This window comes from Macaca thibetana, chromosome 7 (genome assembly GCF_024542745.1).
Source record: "Macaca thibetana thibetana isolate TM-01 chromosome 7, ASM2454274v1, whole genome shotgun sequence".
Classification (NCBI taxonomy): Eukaryota; Metazoa; Chordata; class Mammalia; order Primates; family Cercopithecidae; genus Macaca; species Macaca thibetana.
In genome coordinates this window covers 145355176-145374971 of record NC_065584.1, presented here as the reverse complement: position 1 = coordinate 145374971, position 19796 = coordinate 145355176, and the positions used below count along the sequence as shown (strand labels likewise).

General features: G+C 44.1%; 1 protein-coding gene and 1 long non-coding RNA gene across 2 annotated transcripts in view; both read left to right on the top strand.

Annotated features, from left to right (window-relative positions):
• Window positions 1-19796, top strand: part of RORA (RAR related orphan receptor A) — a 1262381-nt gene that overhangs the window by 774572 nt on the left and 468013 nt on the right. The gene's annotated exons all lie outside the window — the stretch shown is intronic.
• LOC126958750 (uncharacterized) overlaps window positions 1399-19796 on the top strand; it is a 60709-nt gene continuing 42311 nt past the window's right edge. The window contains exon 1 of the long non-coding RNA XR_007727282.1: window positions 1399-19771. This is a non-coding gene — a long non-coding RNA (uncharacterized LOC126958750). The remainder of the gene's footprint in view (window positions 19772-19796) is intronic.

Below are 19796 nucleotides of genomic sequence, written 5' to 3'. Positions count from 1 at the left end.
AGAAAGTACCTTAACGAAAGAGAAGTTCCATGAGTCCTCTAGCTTATATGGCCCAGGCCAGCCGCTGCTGGTAGATGAGAAGAAGAGGTGAGTGTTGGGGGATCTGTGGTTCTCTGGAGAGGTCCCCTCCCAAGAAAACCTCACAAAATGCAAATACCAACTCTTAGCCGAGAGTTGGAACTGAAATGTGGGTGTGTGCACATGTATGTAGGCACATGTGCATGTGTTTGGTGTTGGTGGCTTTGAAGTAAGAGGGGACACATGTCAAGCGTGTAAGAATCAGGGAACTCTGTTAGGGGTCTCCTGTTTTCTGTGCCTAGCCTAACGCTGTATCAATTATTTTCCATTCATTCACTCTTCATCCCCTGACTCCTCACACATACGCGTGATTACCCTCACTTCCTGGAGAGAAGTGGAAGGCCCCAGAATCCAGCTTAGCCTGCAAGGGAGAGGGGCTTTCAGTGAAGTTGACCCAGATTCCATACACTCAAGCAAACATGTTCTGAATAGGATCCCACATGTTCATTTCAGCGCTCTCCAGAGTGAGTTATAGGATCCACTTTTCTTATTGTTTTTTTTTTTAAGACGGGCAAACTGAAAATAGACTTCTTCCAGAAGGTCTGTCAGGGCTCAAGCCTTACTTGACAAATCCAGGAAGATGCCATGACAGTGACAGGACTCAGCCTGGGAAGGAACTTGGCAGACCGGGACACTTCCTGGAATCAGGCACCCAGTGCTCTGTTTGCCCGCTTTCTCTTTCACATCTCACTTCTAAAGCTTTGCATATCTTCACACTGTGTGTTATGATGGATTGAACTTGTTTAGGCCCCCATTACTTCCTGCCCAGATGACTTGCTCCCCAAGCCCAGCTCCATGCAGCAGCTTCCAAGGGCATCTGTGCTCACCCTGCCCAGGCCTTTTCCGCCCTCGACTCTGTCCACAGTTATCTTCCTAAGACATGTGCCTCATCTTGCTTCTTCCCTTATTGAAATCCCAGTACCTCTCACCTCCCCTCCCGTTCAGGAAAGATTCCGGGCTCTCTGCAGTCTGGCCTTGGGCCACCTGCCCAGGTCCCACCTCTGCAGGTCCACCCTTGTTCTCCATGTCCAGCCGAACAGTGCTGCTTGCCCTTCCCCAGATGTTCCAGCCTTTCCCCATCCTCTTTTCAACACCTAGAAAAGCCACCTCCCTTCCTTCACTGGCTGAGTCTTTGCAAACAAAGCAGCTGTGAGGGCCCCTCTTTCAGGAAAAGGTACCTGATACTGTGGTCCTCTTGCCCCAGGCTGGGGTAGACGCTGTTCTAGGATGAGGCCAGGCCCTGGCATTTAAGTTGTATGATGCTGCCAGTCATCTGTGGCTTTGGTAGGGTGGTGGGCGGTGGGGGAGGTGTGGGGGTTGTTTGAGATTTCTCTATACCTGTCCACTTACAAGGAACCTGGCACAGGCTCAGTGCATGTGGAATGAATGAGGCCTTTAGAGGGCTGAAGCCCCAGAACCTATTTCTCATGTATTTTGGCTCTTAAGGGTCCTGATAAGTCAGGAGCCACAAAGAAAAAGCACAGAGTGAATGACTTCCATTATCACCCCAGGGAGCTAATCACACTCTCCTTAGCAGGGCTTTGCTCCTCAGAACTACCTGGCTGGCTGTGTAAAGGGGAGAAATGGGTGAGGCAGCAATTTTTCCCAATGTATAGGCAAGGAACCTGAGAGGTGAAACAACTGAACTGAAATGAGCTGGCAAGCGGGTGCTGGTGAAGAAAGCTGCTTTGGGGTTCAGATACAGACGCAGTCTTTGTACTTCCTACGACATCTCCCTTCATAAAAACCTGGAAAAACAGGAAATTACCTAAGCTCATTAGAGGATTCAGGGATGACTAATGGAGTAAAGCCTGGGGAGAATTTGATGCTCCTTGACATGGGCTCCGTGGGGGCCAGGGTGGGGGCAGGGGCATCCGTCCTCCTCTGTTGTCTGCAGACTTTCTTTAAATTAGTCTTCTTCATCTGCTCATTTACCCCCAGGATTCAAGGAGCAGCACATTAACTAATGAAGTCAATTAACAGAGGTTTGAAATGCAATGTCCTGCAACTCAGGTATGGATTGGGTACAAAAGGTTTGGCCCCAGTGAAAGGTGACAGTGTGCTAAAAATAAGCCCTGGTATAAAGTGATCCTCCATCAGCTAATTGCTAATAGGGATTCCTTGTGTGGGGCTCCGCAGCCCCATTGCTGGGCCTAATTGGCGAGTCCAGTGGCGGCATTCATGTCTCCAACCCACGGTTACAGAAGGGAGTGATTGCAGGGAGCCTGATCCAGCCATCAGCCGTTCCCAGACCTTGAGTGCCAAGGTGACTTTTCTCTTTGTTCTTCTTGAGGCCTGGCCCTGACAGTGTCACCTCCTCCCTGGGCCTGGCTACAAGGGTCGTGAGGGCAACTTCTGTTGTTAGCCGAATAATGTTAACAGCTGGGATGTGCCGTTTGTCAGAGGTCAACACTGTTACAAGTTTCAGAGTGAACATTTTTAGTAGAAGGTGAGACAGGAGAACTACTGCAGGCTACGCTTTGAGGCTGCAGACTTGAAAAACCAGAGCATTTTCAGAGCACTGGGCGAAGGCTGCTCAGCCACCCTGCCCGACCCTCATAAACCCTTTTAGCTCAGACAGAGCCCTCTGAGTGGCAGGGAAATAGGGTAGGTGGCAAGAAAAAGTCAGTGGCTCCTGAATGAGGAGATAAGCAAGTGCTTAAATACTGCTCATCCACCCAGGAGCTGGGCCACCTTGGGCAGGAAACTTCACCTCTCTGGACCTCACTGTGTGTAGACTAGAATGAGGGTTCTCACAGATCTCACTCTGACATTCAGTGAACCTGTGATTTTAAGATGCCCTCAGGTTCAGCATCTTTCATGTTCCTTTCCAGGACCCTCCCTACCTCTTTTTTCAATGTCTCCACCCACCAAAATGCTTGGAGCTTTAATGTGTGTCCTCCCCATGCCCTGCTGACCAAACTGCCTCTACTTTTTGTTCTAATTCCGGATTTCCCGTGAGTCATCGGATGAGTTAGCAAAGTTGCCCCTCACTGGTTTTTCTTTTTTTCTTTTTTTTTTTTTTTCCCCCAAATGCTTCTCAGTCAATTAAAGATCTCATCTATTAACTGAAGAGGGAAGGGGATCTTGAATGCATGCTGGCCAGGTATGCTGGGGTCAGGTATGCTCAGGTCAGAGGACAATGATAATAGCAATTATAATACTAAGAACCACAACTATTAAGATAACTTATTCTTTGCCAGTCCTCATGCTGAGGAATTAACATCCTTTACCACATTTAAACTTCTCAAAATCCCTTTGTAGTAAGTAATATTATTATTTCCATTTGATAGATGATGAAACTGAGCTTAGAAAAGTTGAAATGATTTTCCTGGGATCACACAGCCAGTAAGCATTGGAGCAGCATTTAAATCCAGACTAAACATCGTGAGGCATTTTTTTTTCTCCAAAGACTAGAGAAATTTTGGACTTTATTTTAAAGCAGTGAAACATGCGGTGAGACATGCACACACACCCTCAGCCATACTCATAACGAACACTCGGCCATACTCATAACGAACCGGAGAATTTATGCATACAAGTGAGTTCCAAGCTTCAGTGTCATCACCTTGTAAGGTCAGTTTGTGTGCTTGTTCCAACAGTGTCACAGATGCTTGGTTGGGGAGTTTCTCCTGGGAGTGCTTCATGAGCTACACACATACACATGCGGACAGTATTTTTGTATCATAGCAGCAGCCTGCTCTTTATGCTGTTGGTGTCCTTGTTGTTTTGCCTTCCAGTGGTACTACTATTCCTCTGCTCACATTATTTTTTCGCCAGGCTTGACTCCAAGTGGCTTTTGATGGTTTCCAATATGCAAATCCAACGTACCCTTAAAGGAAGGATTTGCCAACATTCGGTTGATATGACTGGCTCTTTTTTCCCACTACTCCAGTGGCTTCCAAAATATTTGAGCGGTGGCACCATTTTTATTTTCTTCCTGGATCTCTTAGAGAAGACTAATCTGTATGACAGATGAAGGCAGAATGGCTGTGTTTGAAGCATGAATTCGGGAGGCATGACCCCATCACTCTTCTCTCCCATTCTTGTTCTCTCCTTAGGCCTGGAGGGCCAAGGAAGCTTCAGGTTTCAGGGAATGCAGCTTGGAAACCACTGCCCTGGCCCAGACAGCCCAGTGGTGGGAGGGCCAGTGTCAGGAGCTCCACACCCTCTCTCTGGCCCAATGTGAGCAAGTTCTGTCTATGAACTGAAGGAACATCCACATTTCTCCTAAATGTTCTTACTGGCCCCGAGGAAGGAGAATGTGACTCTTTAGTGAACACCTCTGCAGTGTCTTTCATCCACCATTCATGTCTGTAAAAGAGCTTTAAGAGGTTTGCAGAAATGCTTTAAGAAAGGAAGAAAAGGGAGCTTGGTGGCTATAAACAGAAAGGTTAGTTCTGAGGTCGAGAATGATACAGGGGAAGAGGAAAAAAATTTAAGGATTGCAATGGAATGAGGAGAAGAATCACAAAGATATTAAGAAAAACCACACAGAGTGGGAATTTCCAGCAGCAGGGAAAAGCACGATATGTCTGGATCCGAGACCGAATGTTGAACATCTGCGTCCTCTGTGTGCCCAGCCGCCCACCGCAGTTAGGGACATGTGGGCCTGGGAGTGGGGAGTGTGCACCTGCTTTGTGCTAGGCCCTGGGAGACACCAGCAAGGACCCATGAGAGAGGAATTTCTCTCTTAAGGAACTCACTGTCTAGGAGGGAACATACTCAAACACTCTAAAGCAAAGAGGAAATCAGGAAAGGCAGTAATGGAGATACAAATGGAGTATTAGGGGAGGCCAGAGGAGGGCGCCTTCTGTAAAAGTGTCCAAGCCAAAGCTGAGTTTCCTCCAACACATGGCATGATGTCCCTTTCCATGCTTCAATATGGACTTTGGGTGATATTTTGGACTCTTCATATTTTATCTTCTCAAACTCATTTTGACTCCCTCATCCTAACTTAGTTCTCATCCCAAAACGAAGAAAGTAATTCTCTGTTTATACCCCCAAAGGAAGTATAAAATTATGACTATGCTTTCTTCCAACATGAGTCAGTGGAACCCCTGCTGTAAGTGATGATTGCACGTGGCTCAGGAATGTTTCTGTCCCTCTCCTGTCCGAATTTCACTGGCGCATAGGAAGACCCTTCCATTTTTGCTTACTTGCTTTACAGTTCTTTTCATTTTAGAGTGTGATTGTCTTATACCTGAAACCAACACAAAGGGAAAAAAAAAAATCTCTGTGATCGTCAAGGAAAAAGTCCACACCCGTATTACTTTGGAGGGCCTCAGATAATTACTGGTAAGCTGAGGAGAGGACTTTATTACCATATGAATACCATAAAACCAAGGGAGACTATGAGAAATTGTTGGATCTAATCCTATGATTTACTCATTTTCTCAGCAGCCCAATGCTGTGAAACAGGTTTCAAACCAAGTTCCTATTTCCTCTTGTGAATCATTCCCTTTATTCCAAATGGAATCTGAAACAGCTTCACCAAGGCCAGCAGTGGGGAGCATCTTCACTCTAGGCTTTGGACTTGAAGCGAGGCCTTGTTGCATTCTATATCCCCAGGACCTCATACAATGCCTGGCACGCAGTAGGGACTTGCTCAAATAATGTTTGTGGAATTGAACTGATGATGAACAAAGGCAGAGAATGTGAACGTACAGGGTGTGTTTGAGGACAAGTGAAGTAATAGCAATAGCTGACACTTGGTAAGCCTTTACTGAGAACCAGATAGCATGCTGAGTACTTTGTTTCCTTCTCATTTAAACCTCACAAGACCTGCATGAAGATAGGACCATTAGTATCCATTTTACAGATGGGAAATACTATAGACTGAGTGGCTTAAACAACAGCCATTTATTTCTCACAGTTCTGGAGGCTGAGAAGTCCAAGATCAAGGTGCTAGCAAGCTCGGTTTCATTCTGAGGCCTCTTTTGGCTGGTAGGTGGCTGCTGTCTGGCTGTCTGCTCACAGGACCTCTTCTTTCCCCGCTTCTTTTTGGAGAGAGAGAGAGAGAAAAAGAGCGCACGTACAAGAGTTCACATGCATGAGCTCTCTGGTGTCTCTTACAAGAACACTAATCCTATCAGATTCAGTCCTTACCCACAGGACCACATTTAACCTTAATTACTTCCTTCAAGGCCCCATGACTAAATACAGCCACAATCGGGCTTCCAAATATACATTTGGAAGGGAACACAAACATTCAGCCCATAACAGGAGACTAGTGCAAGGTTGCAGAGCTAAGAAGTGTTGGAGCAGGAGCTCAGACCCCCTCCCGTATGCTGAAAACCGTGTACCTAACTGTGAGGCAGTACCACCATGGTGTATGGAGTGATAGCTTTGTGTGTAGAGAGGGATAGGATGCCATCCTCGGAGATAATGATGATGAGACCGTCTGGGCTCAGATGAATCTAAAGACTGACTCTCTCCCTGTCTTCATCTCCATCTCCATCCTGTCCACCAGCCACACTGAAAACCTTGCAGTTCCCTGAGGCTGCTGCATGTTGCCTGCAATCCTTTGAATATCCTTTGAATATAGATGCTTTGATCTATCTAGAGAAGTGGTTCTTAACCATGGCTGCACATTAGAATCACCCAAAAAGCTTTTAAAAACCCAGAAGTCGAAGCCAGATTGAAGGGCCCACACTGGTCTCAAAGACATAATGATAGTAACAGATTCTAACCTAATGTACAAAATAAGAAACCAGGATTTCATCTGATATGGATTATTACCTAATGAATTGATAGTGTGATGACAAAGTATTTACATAATTTCAAAGAACTCTGCCAAAAGGACTTATTAATTACAAAAGGAAAATGAATACATTTACAGTGGAGAAGCTTGGCAGTCTCCACCTTGATCAAGTCACCCAAGTGAACATCGTTAGTAATGGGACACACAGAAACCATGGGCCGTTCCATAGGGTACAGTAAGAAGTTACTACTGAGATAGTCCTGCCAAAGATGCACAGCTGCATCTAATCACGAGGAAATATTAGACAAATCCAAATTGAGGGACATATTTTAAAATAACAGTCCTGTAATCTTCAAAAGTGTTACAGTTATGAAAGTCAAGGGAGGCCTGAGAAACTGTTTCAGATTGAGGAAGAGAGACATGACAACTAAAGGCAGCTTGTGATCGTGAACTAGATCGTTTTGCTATCAAAAACATGATGGGTACATTTGCCAGAACTTGAGTGGTTGTAATGTACCGATGTGAATTTACTGATTTTGATGTTTATGTTTTAGTTATGTAGGAGGACGTTCTTATTTGTAAGAACATACACGACATAGAAAGATGGGACATCAAGTCAACAAATTACTCTCAAATGGCTCCGTTAAAAAAAAAGATTCATGCTGTGCTTGCAACCTTTCTGTAAGTTTGAGATTTTTAAAATACAAACACACAGACAAAATCCCTGATAACCAGTTGGTACACAAAACCAATTAAATCACAAACTCCAGAGAGGAGACCCAGGCTTGAGTAGCTGTTGGAGCTCCCAGTTGATTCCAGTGTGAGCCTGGGTTAGCACTATTAGCCCAATTTCAAAGTATGGTCCCCAAACCAATAGAATTAGAATCAGTGGGAAACTTGTTAGAAATGGAAATTTTCTGGCCCCACCCCAGACTTCCTGAATCAGAAACTCTGAGGGTGGGACCCAGCGTTTTGTAACGTACCAAGGTTTTGGTGCATGCGTATGTTTAAGAACTATTGGCCTGTAACCTTCCTTGCTCCTCTTCTGTCCATACTTGCTCCCAAGTGTCCTTCCAGAGTCACTTAGCAGGTTTCCAGTCCTAGGGCTCCCCCAGTACCTGAGAGCACATCTCAGAGTTTGGAAGTTATCTGTTTATGTCCCGATCTCCCCAACCACGGTTAATCCAAGGCTCATTCACACAGTCTCTGGCATAGCGTAAGCACCAGTACATATTTACTGTTGATGCTTAAGTTGTTGCTTATCAAATGAATTGAGGGACTGGCCGTGATGTTCAGTGGTGTTCCCCTATGCCGCATTTTAGCTTCATTTGCATGCCTTTAAGAGGCATGCACTGATGTGTTTCAAGTTTGTTCTGTGATGGGAGTTTGATAAGGGGCTCTGTGGAGGCAGGGGAGATGGCAAGCATTTCTAACCACATTCAGAAGCACCCCTGCCTTTCTGGGAACCAGTACTGAAGCCTTTTATTAAAAGGTGCCTGTGAGCTGCTGGGCTTTCTAATTAAACCAGATGGACTGGATGATAGCTGATTAGATTCCTGACTTACCGATCTTCCTTCTATTTACTCATATAAATACGTTGATGAACCAGAAGCCATCTCATTCAGGAAAAGCATCTCACTGAATATTTTTAGAAAATTAAACTTTTATGAATGACCCAGACTCTGAGCAGCTAAAATGCCAAAGTCTGTTTTCTATGGCACTTGCATGGTTGAGCTATCAGCAGGGGGACCATGAACAAGTTTGCTTCTGCAAATATGTGCCAAAACAACAGCAACAACAAATTACAGGCCCGTCAGTCATTTTGGATGGAGAGGAGCGTGTCATAATGATAGACATAACCAGGAACATAGGGACTTCTTTGCTTTAACTGCCTCTGTCCCTCCTAGCTCCATTCGACAGTGTCACATTTTGTTGATGCTGATTGCCAATTCAAATTCTCTGTTAATTGGTAATATTTGGGGGTAGGGGTAATGAAGTAGAGGTTAAAAAGAACACATAATACATTAAAACATATTTGTAAACATGCATATAAATATGATACATCTGTCGATACATATATATGCCGATTTATAACAAAAATGTCATATGCTTTTAAAAATCTACAAAAATACTTAAGTATCTATATACATACACAAATAGCAAGGACTTGAAGTCATGATGTGTCTTGAGCAACTCTTAACTTCAGGTTCTGCTCCTAATTAGAGTCTATCTCCATGCCCTGTAGAAGAGAGGGAGTTGGTCCCAGTTGGACTCATGGATCATCATTTTGTGTAATGCACTGCTTTAGGGTATTTCCAGGATCATTCTGCTGAGGTGGCAGAAGAGTGGAATATCCTAAAGCTATGACACCGATTCATGGCCCTGCAGAAACATCATGGCAGTTGAGAGTTTAAACCTCAGTCCCAAGTTGCTCAAATTGGCTTTGACTGTGAAAATTGGTGCTGAGCTGGACCGACTTCCTTGGCTAAACTGTATAATCAGAATTCTATTCAATCACACTTCAAGAGTATTTTGACTGCCTGTTGTTGCTAGCATGTGTTTACTTCTGTGGCTGATGCAACATATTTACAACATACCAGGTTTATCAGAAATGTAGAAGCATTCTCTCTTACAGTGAAAGCCAAGATCAGGTTGTTCTCTAGAAACAAGGCCAGTCTCTGGAAGGTCAGAGGGATATAATCCCAATGTGTAACATTCTGGTTACTTATTCATTCATTTAATACATTCCTACCATGTGCCAGATATTGTTCTAGGATTAGCACTGGCTCCCAAGAAAGGTACAGTCCCTTCTTTCTTGGAGCTTACAAATTTTAAGTATTAAGTCAACAAACCATTAAGTTTTGTGAAAACAGAAATGAATCACATTGGTGGAATGTGCGAGCCAGCTGGGAAATAACACTCGTCTTCCAGAAACCAATCAGAAAGCCATCTCTAGAGAATATTATCATTATTATGAGTTGAATTGTGTCCCCCCCCCCCCGACAAAATTCATATGTTGAAGTCCTAATCCCTATACTCAGCATATGACCATAATATAGGTAGGGACTTTAAAGAGGTAATTAAGTAAAAAGAAGTGACTAGGATAGGCCCTAATCCAGCAGGACTGATATCCTTACAAGAAGAGGAAATATGGATACAGAGAGAAGGTGATATGAAGAAAGAGGGAGAAGATGACCATCGAGTGGCCAAGGAGAAAGGCTTAAAACAGACCCTTCCCTCACCATCCTCAGAAGGAACCAGCTCTGTGGACATCTTGATATCAGACTTGTAGCCTTGTGAGGCAGTAAATCTCTGTCATGTTAACCACTTAGTCTGGGTGGTTACTTTGTTATGGTTACCTTGTTATGGCTGCCATAATTTGTTATGGTAGCCTTAGCAAAGTAATACATATATTAAAATTCTAACACATGGACAGGGAATGGACTGGCCTCATTGGGGAGGGTTCGAGGTCAAAAGTATGAGACTGGGTGAAGGTTTGGTCAGGTTTTGAGTAGAGAAAGAGGTTGGCATAATTAGTGTTTCGGGGGAAAAAGGAAAGCAAAGAAACCAGTGCTTGGGGAGAAAAATAGCACTTGCAAACAGAGAAATTAAGTTGCAACCTTCTTTGCATCTTAATAGCTTCATCAATGTGTAAGAGGCTTCTGCCCTCTCCAGAGGACTCATTCCCCTTGATGTCATGTTTATTGAATGGTCTTGTTTTACAAAGACGTAAAATGGCTTTGTGTTGGGCTAATTTCTTCTTCTGCTCAGATATATTAAGTTCTTCCAATGTGAGACTCTCTGTATCTCATGTAATTATACAGTTAGGCATTTCCTTAACGCTGGGATTTAGTTTTAGGCCCAGTGTACAGAGACCATTGCTAGTTCTACATTTGGATTTGGGCCCTGACTACTGATGGCTCTTAGGATAACACCAGGACACTAACCAGATGGTGAGAGAAGCAATAGTGCTGAGAAGAGGATGATATTTTGCCATTTGTGTTCTATTGCTGGGATGCTGTATGACAGGGTATTGAAAAATGATGCTGGGAAGGAAGGGTGGACCATGAGCTCCAAGATATCAAAAACTGGTGGTGGGACACGGGGCTTCCTCTGGTGCTCATAGGCTTAAAGATCACCGCAGTATCCAAGGGCCATAATACCCTAGTCCTGTTGGCCTACAAAGGTATCTTCATTGAGGGATAACTTCATCCTATAGTTATCTCAGAATCTCTAGAACCTAACCTGTGTCTGGTTCATCGTTGGCACTCAATAAATGTTTGCTTCAGGGAGGGAGAGAGGAAGAGAAGCTTCTCTTTGGTCCAAGGAACATCCCTGTAGCATAATTAGTTATGGCATAATTCAGTGCAACTTATGTAACTTACGGTTCCCAAGGGTTTCCAACAAGAACTCTCCTTACCCAGTGCCCCTGCACCACTGCTTCTCCCAGAAGGGTCGCTTGCATGTGCTGCTGAAGCCATCCTGAGTGCGGCCACTCCAGCCACCATTTTCCTTTCCTCCCACATCAGCATCTGTGGCGCTCTTTGCCAAAGGGCTGCAGTGATTGAAGACAGACAGCAGTGTTCTGAACTAGTTCCTCCCAGTGCATTCATAAGCTCCTCTGGCAACTGCTCAGGCCACGGTGTGCTGTGCCAGCAGGACACCTCACCCCAACTCTTGCTGGCTGTACTCACCTGCATTTGCCACAAGGCAGCACTGCCCTCCCTACACTCCCCAGGGCCCTGGAGTCTTTACTAGCCGTCTTATTCTGTCTCTTCCCAGGACTCAGCTATATGGCTACAGGGAAAGGAGCAGAATGAAATCTCAGCATGACCCTCTCCCCTCTGCTCCATCCCCATCTTCACACTGTTCCTCTCAAGACTCATTCTTTTCAGAGGAGGGCTTTCCCAGGAAGCTCCCCAGAGCTTCCCCCACCTTCCACCAGCCATACCTGAATCCTAGGGTGAGTAGCAGGAAGGCTCAAACTGGGATTTCTGCTTCATAAAGAAGTGGGCTACCCAGGGGTATCCTCTTCAGCTGGACACCACGCCTCATCTTATGCAGGTAGGCATATTAATGCCTCAGGCACAAAAAATATTCCATAGAGCCCCAAAATGGCTTCAACAGAATGGGAAAACCATTCGGGGTAGGAATCAGATGAACTTCTACTTGAAACCAGACTATACCACTTACCAGCTATGTGACCATGGTCAAATTATTAAGACTTTTTGGGCTGTGATTTCCCAGTCTATTAAATGAGATGATTCCTATCTTACAGGACAATAGGGGTTTTATGTGAGAGAAAATGTGAAATGAAGGTACACTGCTGCCTGCAAATAAGAGGTGCTAAATCCACCTTGCTTTTCATGTCTTTCCATTCCCTTAAGTTAGACGTAAGGAATAATTTGATATAAATCTTTGGCTTTAAACCACCCACTGATGAACCTCCCCTTGAATATCCCAGCCAGAAAGCTTGTGAAGGGTTCCTACTGTGGCTGGGATACTGCATAGGAACCTGAGCTTGTTCATGTTAGCCAGGGCTGAAATCCACACCTATCTCCCAGAGTCTCCTGGAATGTGCTAGCAGAGCTAAGTGGGCCATTCCTGCTGAGTTCTATAGCGTTTAGTAGAACACTTTCATCAACACATAGTGCTCAGAAAGGGCTTCAGATGAAGCTGAGGGGGATGCCTTCAGCAGTAAGCTGCACAGGAGCAGAGGAATGGGAGGGAAACTTCACAAATAAGTGCAATTTCTTTATTGGCTTACCCCACCAGGAGGCCAAGGGGCCGAAAGCTAGATGATGCCAGCATCCTTTCCACCACCACCCAGATAATTGCTCTAGGCCCAAGAGAAATTAACATAAACCTCTGTAGGTTCCCTCCAGACTTGGCCCTTTTCAACCATTGCTCCCGTCATCCACCTCCATCATTCCTCATCTCTGCTATTCAGGCCTAAGACTTCTGCTTAGTCATCAGTGCCTTATGACCCATGCCTCAGGCCGGTGCTCTGAAACAGGGGCTCCCCCGCACCATCCACACATTCCAGCTTGCGTGCCTTTGAGCAGTTACGAGCGCACACTTTAGAATCAGAGCTGATCTTACCCATTGGCTATTCAGTTTGGGGGCAAGTCATTTACCCTCTGCAAAGTTCAATTTCTTCTAAGCGTAAATGGGAATAGTCATATCTGCCTCACAAGCTTGAGAATTACACTATGTACCATGCATATGCATGTAGAGTGTCTGAGTGGTACATAGTATGATTGCTGCTTGTAGTCATCATAGTAGTAGGAACACAGAGGTGATTAGCTGCATTTACTTAAGCTCTTTCCCTTGGTAGGAATACTCTCTTCCTGCCTTTTAAAACCCTGCCTATTTTTCATGACCACAAATGATACCACCTCCATGTTGTCTTCCCAATTTCCTGCAACCACTTACTTTGAACATAAGGTGCACCTATTTTCTATGACTTCCTTGGCCTTTATCTCTTGCTACCAGTTCTTCTGAGCAAGGCTTGTGTTTTCGCAGTTTGATTGGCAGCCCTTTCAGACAAGGACCATGCCACCACTCTCAATTGAGTGTTACAACCCTTGGCTCTTAGAGGCCATGATTATCAGTGAAGAGCGACATTCGTGTTTGGGCAGGTGGACATGTTGAGGCTGCCGAGTGTTCATTTTATGGTGTCTAAAATAGTGTGCCAATGTGTCAAGGACAGCTCTGAAACAGCCAGGGTACAGTGGAGGAGAGTGGGGAGCAGTCCAGCCTCAAGTAGAACTCTTAAGTGGCATGTTGAGGGGCTGCTCTCAGAAGAAAACAGCTTCTTTGGTCTGTGCATTCCTTTTGGGACCAGGTAATTATTGTTTAAGATGAGTTTGGGAGTTTCCAGGTTGCCTGAGACACTGTCTGAGAACCTTCTTAGTACTTGGTTCTGACAGCAAATGCTGAAGCGGAAAAAATATTTCCATCCATCTGCACTAATCTCGTTTCTCTAGCAGTCAGAAAGTGGGGAGGGGAAATGAATGAAAGGCTGCATCAGAAAAAAAGCTGAGGAGCCAGGCTTCCTCTCGGTCCGTGCCAGGTCATTTTCTAGTCAGGACAGGAGATGCCAAATTTCTGCAGCTATTGGGTGGAGGTGCTGGGAATAGAATCATTTGCACTGTGATAATTGAAGGCATTGAAGAAGAAAGCCCAACTTAAAAACTTCCAGAAAAGCAAAGGCTCTCAGAATTCAAAGCAGCTCACTCTCACTCTCTAGCCTTGTGGTCACAGTAAGAAGAAAACAGAACTTGGTCAGGACCGGGGCACTTTCAATGTTCCAATAGAATCTGCCCATCCACAGCTCATGCACTGGATCAAACAAATAGAAACCCCAGGACCTTCCACATATATATTCGCAGGCCTTCCGTGTTTGTATGTCTAAACCCAGCACGTGTGGTGCCTGTGTTAGTGTTTTCAGGCTGGGACCCCAGGGACCATAAACCCGATGAGGGCTTTGTGCCTACCTTCAGCTATACAATCTGTGTCTCATTACACTGCCCATCAAGTTAGCATGTGCTTATGTTGGCTTGAGCTAGCGGTTCTCAGTGCTCCTGGAGGCTGGCCAGGTCGACAACATATATCGGTGGATTAAACCATTAAAGCCATAATGGCTTCTTTCCCCTCCTCCTCCCTCCTCCTTTCCTTTGGCCCCTTCAGAGCCAGGAAAGTCTTTCAAAGGAAAGAGGCTCCTGCCCATTCATATCTTAGGCCAAATCTAAAGTAGCAGCTGAGACGCTTTATGGCAACGCAAGTGTGGTTGCTTCATATTATCAGCACTTGACTTTTAAGTCTCTTGTCACGTATATCATTGGATGATAAACATTTTCTTCTTGTTAACTTTTTTTTTCCTTTGTGAATCTTGGCTTCAAGGACCAGGTGTACCTGTACCTCAGGTGGGAAGATTGAGGCTGGAACAATGCCTTTATAGGACCATCAGAGAACTCTTCTGTGAACAGATTTCTGTCAAGCATGATGTACCTTTTACCCTGTATCATGCAGAGCATTGTAGCAGATATAGGAGTCATGTTTTATTTGGTCCCCAACTTCAGGTGTCTAACAGTCCAACCAGAATCCATGCAGGGCATTGTAGTGGATATAGGGGTAATGCTTTATTTGGTCCCAGACTTCAGGTGACTAACTGTCCAATCAGAATCCATGCACACAGAGATCAGCATGACACAACACAAGAAAAGAAGTGTTATGTGGGGAAGTGTAGCAAACGGAATGGCCGGGGAGAGGACAGAGAGATCTTAGAACTTCCTGAAGGAGGTGAGATTTGCACGTGACCTCGATGGAGTGGTCAGACTTGGGGAAGAGGATGAATAAAGCCTCTATAAACTGGTAGGTAAGAGTGAAGACTCTGGAGATAGATGGCTTTGGCTTAAATCCCAGTTCTGCTGCTTGCTAGCTGTGTGACCTTGGGCAAGTTACTTAACCTCAGTTTCCCAGTTATAACATGGGAATGATAACAATGGTGTCTGTCTCATGGGTCGCTTTGAGGTTATTTGAAATAATACCTGTAAAGCACACAGCTAAAAAGGAGGAATGATGGTGGTGATGCAGGGAGGCCAAAGAGCGGAACAGTGTAAAGAAGCGAATATGTTAAAATCCAGAGGCGATCAAGTGAAGTCAGTCTTTGGAGGCCCATAGAAGTCATTTGGAGGAATTTGGACTTTGTGTAGTAGGAAAGAGGGAAAACTGTTTTAAGGAGAAAAAAAAAAAAAAGATTTATGCGCTGAAGTGTAACATGATGAAAATGGATGTTAAGGGGAAACTGGTGTGTCTGCAATTCATCTCTCCTGATCACGTAACTCTCTAGTCGCTGCCCCGTTCAGTAGCTGTGCAGACCCCTAATTAGCCATTCCAATAGGTCAAATCATCAACACGACTATTTTTTGAGCAGGTATTTTCTTTTTAATCAGATGGACAATTGTATTACCTAAATCCATGTCTATCTCAAGTGCCATCTCAGCTGCTACTTCCTAAGAGAGTCCCCCAACTTTGAGGCTGGTTTCAGGAGGACAAGTGAAAATGGCTGGCGCATTTGCTTGTAGAAGTTGTCTTTGCTACGGGAATTGCATGAGAGCACCATGCTTGTTAAATGTGCCAGCCGTAAGCTAATGATTTTATGATAAAGATTCTTCTTTAACATGTCTCTGTGGAATCATCTAACTTTGGAGTGGGAAGGGACCACAAAATCAATCTAGTCTTTGTAGCAATGAGAGGGAGATAAAGACAGGTGGCTCTGTAAACCAGGAAGTGTCCAGAACCTCATATCGTAGTTTCAAGCAATTTTTTCCTCATTCCACACACAAAACAAATCCTGTTTTCATTTACTTAGGGGGCTTCCAAGGCAAGTTTTACAATCTCTACTGGCTACAGGAAAGTATAGAGGACACCTCTTCTTGCATGGCAAGCCCACACCCTTACCCCAAGGCCAGGAAAGAGATGAGAAGGAGGCCACGAGTGCTGGATGGGAGAGGAATTGAGAGATTTTCACAGATATGTCTCTACCATAAACCTTTATGGCAAAAAAAAAAAAAAAAAAAAAAAAAAAAAAGCCTTCTCTGGAGGATCATAGGATGCAGCAGCAGAGGAGCCTTCGAGACCATTTAATCCAGTGTTTTTTCAAGTGTGTTCTACCAGTTTCCCGTTAAAGGTGCCACACTTCATGGTCCACTAAATGTGGAAATGATGACTTGAAGGACACTAATATGTCTGCATCTACAGTTTTGGGGTCTTTAATATGCTCCCATTAGCACGATGACTCTCCAAGAAAGGAACAAACATGAGCCATATCTATGGAATTTTTTTTTGTTGTTTATTTTTATAAGGAACCCTTTTATTTTAAGGCTCCTGGAAACATCTTCCAACATTTGTGTGTTTCAGGACACACTGATTTTGCCTAGTACCTTAGTTTAAAGATAAAGACATTGGAACAAAGTCACTATCAGGTCCGTGGTTGAACTAGGACTCCAGTAAGCCCTTCCTTCAGAGTTCTAGAATTCAGATTAGTCAGGCTAAGATGCCACATACTTGAAATTATTTGAATGTTTCAGGAAAATGATTTTTTTTTTTTTTTTTTTTGCAACAGAGTCTCGCTCTGTCGCCCAGGCTGGAGTGCAGTGGCTGGATCTCAGCTCACTGCAAGCTCCGCCTCCCAGGTTCATGTCATTCTCCTGCCTCAGCCTCCCAAGTAGCTGGGACTACAGGCGCCCGCCACCTTGCCAGGCAATTTTTTTTTTTTTTTTTTTTGTATTTTTTAGTAGAGACAAGGTTTCACCGTGTTAGCCAGGATGGTCTCGATCTCCTGACCTCGTGATCCGCCCGTCTCGGCCTCCCAAAGTGCTGGGATTACAGGCTTGAGCCACCGCACCCGGCCGGAAAATGATTTTTTAATGTATATTTTGTTAGATCTCTTTGGGTCAGTTTCCTGCTTGTCACTCTGTTACACTGAGTCAAGCAGCCATAGAATATCTAATACAGTCCTCTGTCCAGCAGACATCAAAGGAAGGAAAAGAAACAATTTCTATTCCTCTTGCACAAAAGTACGTAATGGCAATTGTACCAAGCAAGCAGGTAGTTCTAGCTTTTGAAGTTTCCAAAATTCTACAGCCTTGGAATGTGTCCGTAAGGATCTATTTGCAGGTACAATTTTAATAGGTGTGCAATTTTCAGACTTGGGTGCTGTTTGAAGAGTTTTGATGTCTGGCTTGTTGGCAGAGGGTTGGTTGCTGGAACGTTTGCCCTTCTGGTGCAGAGGGTATGGGCCATTGCCTCTCTGAGATCTTCCTTGCCAGCCACCTAAGAGTGTGCCTGAGCCAAGTTGCTGTGCAAACCTACTGAGCGGACGTCTCAAATTGTGCCATATCCTGACCCGTAGTCAAGAACCATCTTCCCACAGGACACGTTCCAAATGTACTTTCCGTACGTTTTTGTGGACGGTAGATTTTCTTAATGACAGCCACGGCTGCCATTATTTCTTAGCTGTCAGTCACCATATTAGACATTTTTCCATATGTTTGATCTCCTTTATTATTCACAACAACAATTGCTAAGTCTTAACTATTTGACCTTGAATAAGATACTTAATTTTTCTGTGCTTCAGTTTCCTCATCTTTAAAATAGGGATAAAATTCGAGCTTCCCAGAGTGGTTGGGAAGATGGGGTATAATTGAATGAGCATCTACACTAGGGAATTAATATACAGTTATTCACTTTCAGGGGCAAAATGTATATTATATGGGATATTATAAAATCCCACTTTCCTTTCCACCTCTAGCCAAGGCAATTAAGGCATACATAATATTTTAGACAGTCGTATGTTTTGGTAAGGGGGCAGTGGACCACATTAGCCTGCTAAATCCCTAATGACTCTCCAGGGCAGCTTCTTATCAAGATGAAATGGAATTTGATGCTCCATGCACGCAAAGGCTCAGGTAATTTGAATCTGGTGTTTAATCCAATATGAACATCCTTTGTATGAAATCTCTGCCATCACCACTTTAGGAAAATTAATATTTATATCAAACATCTTCTGTAATGAGATATGAACTTTTGCCCACCAAAATTCTAGCTCAGATTTTAGATTTGTGTGCTCCCGTGGTCAGGTTTCTGAATAATTTATTTATCCAATTGGAGAAATAAAGTAGATGAACAATTTCAAAGGAGACATTGAATCAAAGCAGATGGCTAATTATTCTCATTTCAAGGTATCCTGGATTAGGGGGAAAAAAAGACTCTGAAATCAAACATGCCTCATAGGTCATTTTGAGTATTGGTTATATTTACAAAGCTCCTTATAGGATAAATCATGAAAAGTATGGGACATAATGTGATTATATTTGGGGTCCAAGTATTTATATTTGTGAGGAAAGTGTAGCAGTTCGCTAGGAGAATTAACTCTTTGAGAACAGTCTCTATCTTCTTTATGTTCTTCTCTTTTCTGTCATACTGTCTCCCCTTTCTCTAGCTAACTAGCTCTTACCCTTTAAGATTAGGTGTAACCTCCTCCGGGAAGCCTTCCTGACCTCCAGTCAGGCTATTTCAAAATAATTAGTATGTGTGCATCTCTGCCTCACTGAACTATGGCCCCCTCAGGGCCTGAACAAAGTGCTCTTTCCAACATTATTTACCAGGCACAATGATTGTCACATATTAGGTTTTCCATAAGCATCAACTTAATTAAAATAAATCCCGGGACATTAGGCCCCACTAGTGCATTGTGTTTGAGGAGGTACATGGTGTCACAGAACTGTTGGAACCACTGCTAAAATCATAGCCCTTGCAGTTACTCGTTCTTCCATGCTGAAGGATGACAGGCACAATGGAGTCCTCACCTGCCTTTCTTGGCAAAGTTCCTGAATGTGGTTGCTGAGAGGATTTTAGTCTTTTCTCTGCAGTGAGAATGTGGGCTGAATTCACATTTTTAAAGCATTCTTATAGCCCCCAACGTGTCTATTTCAGTATAAGTGCATTGTAATAATACCTTACTTGAACGCATACTCTAATACAGTTACTTATCATTCTACCCCTCTGTCTCCTCCACTATCTTGACTCATTTTTGAATCACCACTGTTTAGCACAGTGCCTGGCACTTAGGAGGCACACTGCCAACAGGCTATGAATGAATGAGTGAATGAATGGACTACATAGTGCCTTCCCTTCTGATCTCACCTGACTTAACTCATACAGCAGCACTGTGAGGCTGATAGGACAAGAATGATACCATGTCATAGATGCAGAATCTGGCCGTCAGAAAGGTTCGAAAACTGGCTCATGATCTCACAGCTGATAAAGGTGGGACCAGGACTCACACGGAGGACCTCCAATGCTTGAGTCATGTCCCCAACTCACAGCTTCCTCTACAGTTTATAATAGACTGGTGTGTACTGATAATTGAAGGGATGAGGGGGCCTACTAAGATACTTTTCTGAGGACAAAAGGGTAATCATTGTAACAATAATAGCTATTTATTGAG